The sequence below is a fragment of the Bos grunniens genome, chromosome 1 (assembly GCF_055505025.1).
Source record: "Bos grunniens cultivar Pamir isolate PY7600 chromosome 1, Bosgru_T2T1.0, whole genome shotgun sequence".
In the NCBI taxonomy this organism is placed as follows: domain Eukaryota; kingdom Metazoa; phylum Chordata; class Mammalia; order Artiodactyla; family Bovidae; genus Bos; species Bos grunniens.
This window is the reverse complement of record NC_141165.1, coordinates 86,527,958-86,534,681: the sequence shown is the minus strand read 5'-3', so window position 1 is coordinate 86,534,681 and position 6,724 is coordinate 86,527,958.

Genomic DNA, 6,724 nt, shown 5'->3' with positions numbered 1-6,724 from the left:
GAGGAGGCAGCTAAATCTTCCCTTGTTTCCAGGGTTGGCTTCATGACACAATTCTGGTCAATGAGACAGAGTAGATGTTGCAGGGTTTCTGGAAAGGCTTTTGCTTCCCTGATTAAAGGGGGGAAAGACACGGTGCAGTTTTGAACCTAGATGTGCTGGCTGGGTCCACCTCAACCCATTAGGCAATAAGTCAACACGGGGCACAGACAGAGTGACAGTGATGACACTGAGTCACTGCCCCAAGCCTTGAACTACCTCCCTCTGAGCTGCTTATTATGGGAGAAAATGACTGGGTTTTCTGTTACATACAACTGATACTTGCCATTTGCTTTAGCCACTGAGCATCAGAACCTCCCTGTGTTTGGAGGATTCCCTGAGCTATAAGTCTTGATGAAGGCAAAGACTTTCTCCAGCCCAGCTGCACCTGAAAATGCCAGACACCCACATTCGAAACCTCTCTTGCAGCTAGCACACAGGCCTGCGGCTTGGGTGCCTCAGATTAGCCTCAGAACTGAGGCTACCACCCACCAACTGAGGAGGCCACTGAGAAGAAGTAACTGTCTTTTTAAAACTTAGACCACGGCCTCTGCTTAGAACCCTCCAATTGTTCCCAGCCCCCTCAGAGTAAAGTCCAAAGTTCTTGCCATGGCTTTCAAGGCCCTTTCTGATCTTTCCCCACTGACTCTGACCTCATTTCCCAACACTCAGCCCCTTACTCACTCCACACCAGCCAGGCACGCAGCACTCTTTGCTGTTCCTCAAACACACCTGGTATGTTCCAGTCCTGGGTTCTTCACACTAGCTCTTCTCTTGCCCTGGAATTCTCTGCCACATATATTCTCAGGGCTTGCTCCCACACTTCATTGTGTTCTTTGCTCTACTGGTGCCCTCTGCGGTTATCCAGACGCCAGCATCTCCAGCTGTTTCTGTAGAAACATTGGACTTGGGGCCAATTAATGTGAATATTTAAAACATATTTTGCATAATTTACAAATGCTTTCTAGAGAGTTTGTACACATTTATACTCTGTTATGAGCATACCGATATCATAATACCTACACTATAGTTAGATATTAAAGTAAAATTGTTTCTCCAATCTTATAGATGACAAATGATAACTTGATCTTTTATATCTCCTTAAATTACTTATGAAATTAAATATTTTATACATCCATAGGTCATTTTATTGTAGTTCTGTGAATTGCCTTTGTACATCTTTTTCTTGTTCACATTTCAAATGTGGAAGTATTTTTCTCTGTTTTTTTATTGTGGTAAATATATATAACATAAAGTTTATGTTATGTATGAACCATCAGTACTATCCACTCCAGAACTTTTTCATCATCCCAAGAGGAAACTCTATACCATTAAACAATAACTCCTCACTCCACCTCCCCCCAGTTCATGGTAAACACTGTTTTACTTTCTGTCTCTATGAATTTGACTATTTCTCACAAAAGTGGAATCATACATCTGTCCTTTTGAATCTTCCTTATTCCACTTAGCATAAGGTCCTCAAGATTCATCCTTGAGCTTTAGCAGTCCTGGAAGTTGGTCTGTTGTAACATGTATTGGAATTTTTTTGCTTTTTTAAGACTGAACAATATTTAATTGTATGCATATGCCACATTTTGTTTATTCATTCATCTGTTGATAGACATTTAGACTGTTTCCACCTTCTGGCCACTGTGAATAATGTTGCTATGAACATGAGTGCACAAATGTTTATTCAAGTTCCTGCTTTTCAGTCTTTTGGGTCTATATCCAGAAGTGGAATTTCCAGGTCATAGGAACTGCAGTAGTATTTTCTATTACAGCTACATTATTTTACATTCCTGCTAACAATGGACAAGGACTCCAATTTTTTCACATCCGTGTAACACTTTTTGTTTTCTTCTATATTTGTTTGTCTTTTATAATATCCTAATTGGTATAAAATGATATCTCACTGTGATTTGGATGGAAGTGTTGGGTTTTTCTTTCAGATTTGCAGGAGCTCTTTTATCTTAAAAATTCTAGCTGTTTATTACAAATATGTTCCCAATTTATTGTTTGTCTTTTAATTTTGCATGCAATATTTAGTGTAAAGTTTTTGTTGTTTTTATGTAATCAGATCTATGGATAATTTCCTTAGCATCATCTTACCTTATTTTCCCTTCTTCTATCTGATATTTATATTTCTTGTTTTCTTTTTCATTTAACTCTTAAGCCCATCTGAAATTAATGTCCGGGTAAGATACTAGGTGAAGGTCTAATCGTGTTTTTCCCCACATCATTATAATCAATTATTCCAGCATCATTTATGGAATAAATGTTCCTTTCCCTCTTATGACATAGTTAAGTTCTTCATACATACTAAGATGTGCAGGTGACTCTGTGATGTGCCTCCCAGAACCCTCTCAGGAATGAAGAGCTTACCCCTCCAGCAGCTAGAAAACTGCCTCAGCTTTGGAGATTGCCTCCCCTAAAGAAAATTGCCTCACCCAGGGTCCCACCTCTTTTCAGGGACAGCTTGCATCCAAGGAGTGGTCCAACATGAGGATATAAAGGTCCAGATGCTTTTCCAATGGAAGACAATTCTGAGAAGCCATCCTAGCCCCCATGTGACCTTGGAGGAGGCTGAGGCCCTTAGCTCAGATCAACATCTCCCCCTGCTCAGCCTTGCTTCCTTCCCTTCCTTCTTTCCCTCTTCTTTCACAGGTGTTGGTCCCCAAATCATTCCCTAATAAACAACCTATGTCTAATCTCTAGAGTTTGTTTGTGGACTTTTTGTTTCATTGATTTACTGAAATCAGCACCATGTATTTTGATGTTTGTAGTTTTACGATCCAGGAGTCTTTTTGCATTCTTAGTTGTCATCATTTGACTCTCTAAACTTATAAGCTGTGTAGTAAATGAAAACATCAGAACACAAAAATATTCACTAATGAATGAGAAATGAGGCCCCACTCAAACATCACCTTTCATTTAATACTAGCATCTTCCTTTTCCATCTCAAATGTAATGCGAAACAATGCCAAGTTCAAGTACAATGATAACTTATTGCAAAGTGACATTTAAAATCTTGCAAAAGAAGTAGCATTTTATTATGTTGATTGAAGTTATATTAGAATACAATTTTTAAATTTTTAATTAAAAAATTCATTTTATTGTGGTAACATCGGTTTTAACATTATATAGGTTTAATGGGTAGGACATTGTATTTCCACTTCTGTATACACTACAACAGGCTTCCCAGGTGGCTCAGTGGTAAAGGATCCACCTGCCAATACAGGAGACGTGTTCAATCCCTGGGTTGGGAAGATCCCCTGGAGAAGGAAATGGCAACCCACTCCAGTATTTTTGCCTGGGAAATCCCATGCATAGAGGAGCCTGGCAGGCTATATAGTCCAATGGGGTTGCAAAAGAATTGGACACCACTTAGCAACTAAACAGCACTTACAACTAGCACAATATTATAAATAACTGTACTTCAATAAAAATATACTAATTTTAAAAAGAAAAAGCGTTTGGCAAAATCCTTCCATGATTCCTTGACAGATTAGGAATAGAAGGGAACTTCGTCAATCTGAGGAAGGACTTTTTTGAAAAACCCACAGCTAGGGTCATAATCCCATTCCAGTATTCATGCCTGGAGAATCCCCATGGACAGAGGAGCCTGGTGGGCTACATTCCATGGGGTCGCAAACAGTTGGACACGACTGAGCGACTAAGCACAGCATCATAATAGTGAAAGATTGAAAACGTTCTCTGTCAGATTAGGAAGGAGACAAGCACACCTGCTTTTGCCACTTCTGTTTAACCCTGTACTGGAAGTTCTATAGAGCTATTAGTCGAGAAAAAGAAAGAAAAGCATCTGCGTCGGAAAGAAAGAAGTAAAACTATCTCCATTTGCAGATGACACAATATTGTATATGGAAATCCCTGAAGAACACATACACATACACACACATTCATTAGAGCTAATAAATGAGTTTAGCAAAGTAGCAATTTTCATAATAGCCAAATATGGAAGCAAACCAAATGTCCATTAGCTGATGAATAAATGCCATTACCTGATTTTTAAAATCTGGTATATATCCATACAATGGAATATTGCTGCTGCTGCTAAGTCGCTTCAGTCGTGTCCGACTCTGTGCGACCCCAGAGACGGCAGCCCACCAGGCTCCCCCGTCCCTGGGATTCTCCAGGCAAGAACACTGGAGTGGGTTGCCATTTCCTTCTCAAATGCATGAAAGTGGAAAGTGAAAGTGAAGTCGCTCAGTCGTGTCCGACTCTTAGCTACCCCATGGACTTCAGCCTACCAGGCTCCTCCATCCATGGGATTCTCCAGGCAAGAGTACTAGAGTGGGGCGCCATCGCCTTCCCCAACGGTGGAATATTATTCAGCCATTAAAAGGAATGAGCACTGATACATGCTACAATATGGATAAAGCGTGAAAACATTATGTTAGATGAAAGAATTCAAATACAGAAAGCCACACATTGCATGATTTTATTTGGATGAAACGTCAAGAACTGGCAAATTCATAGAGAGAAAGTAGACAAATGGTTGCCAAAGGGTGAGAGGAAAGAATAATTGAGAAGCATGAGGTTTCTTTGGGGGATAAAAATATGCTGCAGTTAGATTAATGGTGATGGGTGCACAACATGATAAATATATACTACAATGCACTGAACTACTTTAAAATGACTGAGGTAGTGAATATTATGTGAATTTTATCTCAATAAGAAGTACTGTAAAAGAGAAAGACTGGCCTTTGAATATCAAATGATTTAAGAGCCCTAGGGAAAAACTGATAAAATTTATAATCAGTTTGTATTTTTCAAAAATGACCGTTACACTGAGAAAGCCAGAACTGAAGTAATAGATGTCTTATGTTACCCTATGATTAATTAAACAAAAATAAATAAATAAAGACTTCATTCTTCTTGATTCTAAAAATCAAGGTTCCACAGGTAGCAGTCCTAAATTAGCAAGAGAAGAATCTGATTGGCTGGCCCACCTCATCTTCTAGCCACACCGTATCTATGGACAGACCGGCCTTAACTAATCCATGGATCCCACTGTATAAAGATAGTCACTTAGGGACTCCCACTTGAGAGCTAAAGCCTTCCCTCTCCCCCACCACCTGCCCTTCTTCCTTGCGTCACCATCCATCCTGAGGATTAGCCGATCTCCCTGGGCCTCCCAGCCCCTGCTCAGCGGCCTTCCTTCCTGCTCTTCAGACCTCCTCTCCTGCCTCCCTGACCTCTGCCCCACAGTTCTGTCCCAAAGAAGTTTCAGAGAACATCCTCAGCATCCTGTGTTCTGCTCTGTTGTTTTTGTTGCTCAGTTGCTTCAGTCGTGTTTGACCCTTTGCCACCCCATGGATTACAGCACGCCAGGCTCCTCTGTCCATGGGATTTTCTAGGCAAGAATATTGGGGTGCGTAGCCACTTCCTTCTCCAGGGGGTCTCCTCGACCCAGGGATCAAACTTGGGTCTTCTGCATTGGCCAGGGGATTCTTTACTACCGAGCTACTGGGGAAGCCCTGTGTTCTGCTCTAAGGAAGTCTAAAGTTCAGGGCTTTGGATGATTAAGCTCAAGGCTTCTCACCAGGGTAGGGATGAATGACCCAGGGAGCGGGGAGCATTCCTGTGGAAATGGTTTGAGGAAGCTGAGTCAGCCTGCGTCTTTGCTAGGGCAGGCCCAGGCGACTGACCCTCTGGAGGTCAGTGCCCTTGTCTTACGGGTTGTGCACTTGTGTCCACTCAGGAGGTCATTGGCCCCTGAGACTCCTGGATCACTGCACTGTCCTGTCCAGAGAACTGTGCTTTAGGAAAAGGGTAATGAAGAGAGAGGACTCTTCTTGATCCTCAGGAGATATTTTGAGGCACTATGTTGGGACAGAAGTAGGGAGTCTTCTTGGTACTGCATCGGTAACTGCTTCCTCGGACCACATCTACCCACCAACCCAGAGCAGGGGGACTTTTCTGCCTTCCCAAAACTGACTCTCTTGACCCTCTACTGGGCTTTTGTTGCTGCTGTTGTTGTTTTACTATCAAGAACTTCATCTAAGCCTCAACAGAGCCCCTAACCCAGGTCCCTTCTGCCTCTCTCCATATCACCATGTATCCAGCTTAGCGTAGTGTCATAACCCCTCTGATCCTCAGTTTCCTTATCTGTAACATGAGAATAAAGATAACGTTTACCTTTAATGAACTGAGAAAGTAGCATTGGCATATATACACTATCATGTGTAATGGGAAGCTTCTGTATAACACAGGCAGCCTAGCCTGGTGTTCTGAGGACCTAGAGGGGTGGGATGGGAGAGGGGAGGGATGCTCAAGAGGGAGTGGAGAGATATAACACTGGCTCTCTTTGTTGTACAGCAGAAACCAACACATTGCAAAGCAATTATCCTCCAATTAAAAAAAAATTTAAAGCATTTACCTTATAAGAGTACTTGTAAAGTTTAAATGAGATAAGGAATATGCAGCAATTCCTATACCACGTGTTGCATAAACACTCCACAGGCGTTAGCTACTGTTGCTGTGATTTCATTATTCTATCTGTCATGCAACTGATTCTAAGGAGCACTTAAGTATGTGTGAGGCCCTGTGCTGGAAACTTAGGGGTACTATGTTTGGCCTTAAATAGGTTTAAGGAGAGAGCAAGAGGAGACATCACCAATCAATAAAATAGTTCATAAGCATACTATTTGGCAGGTTTTCAAAATCT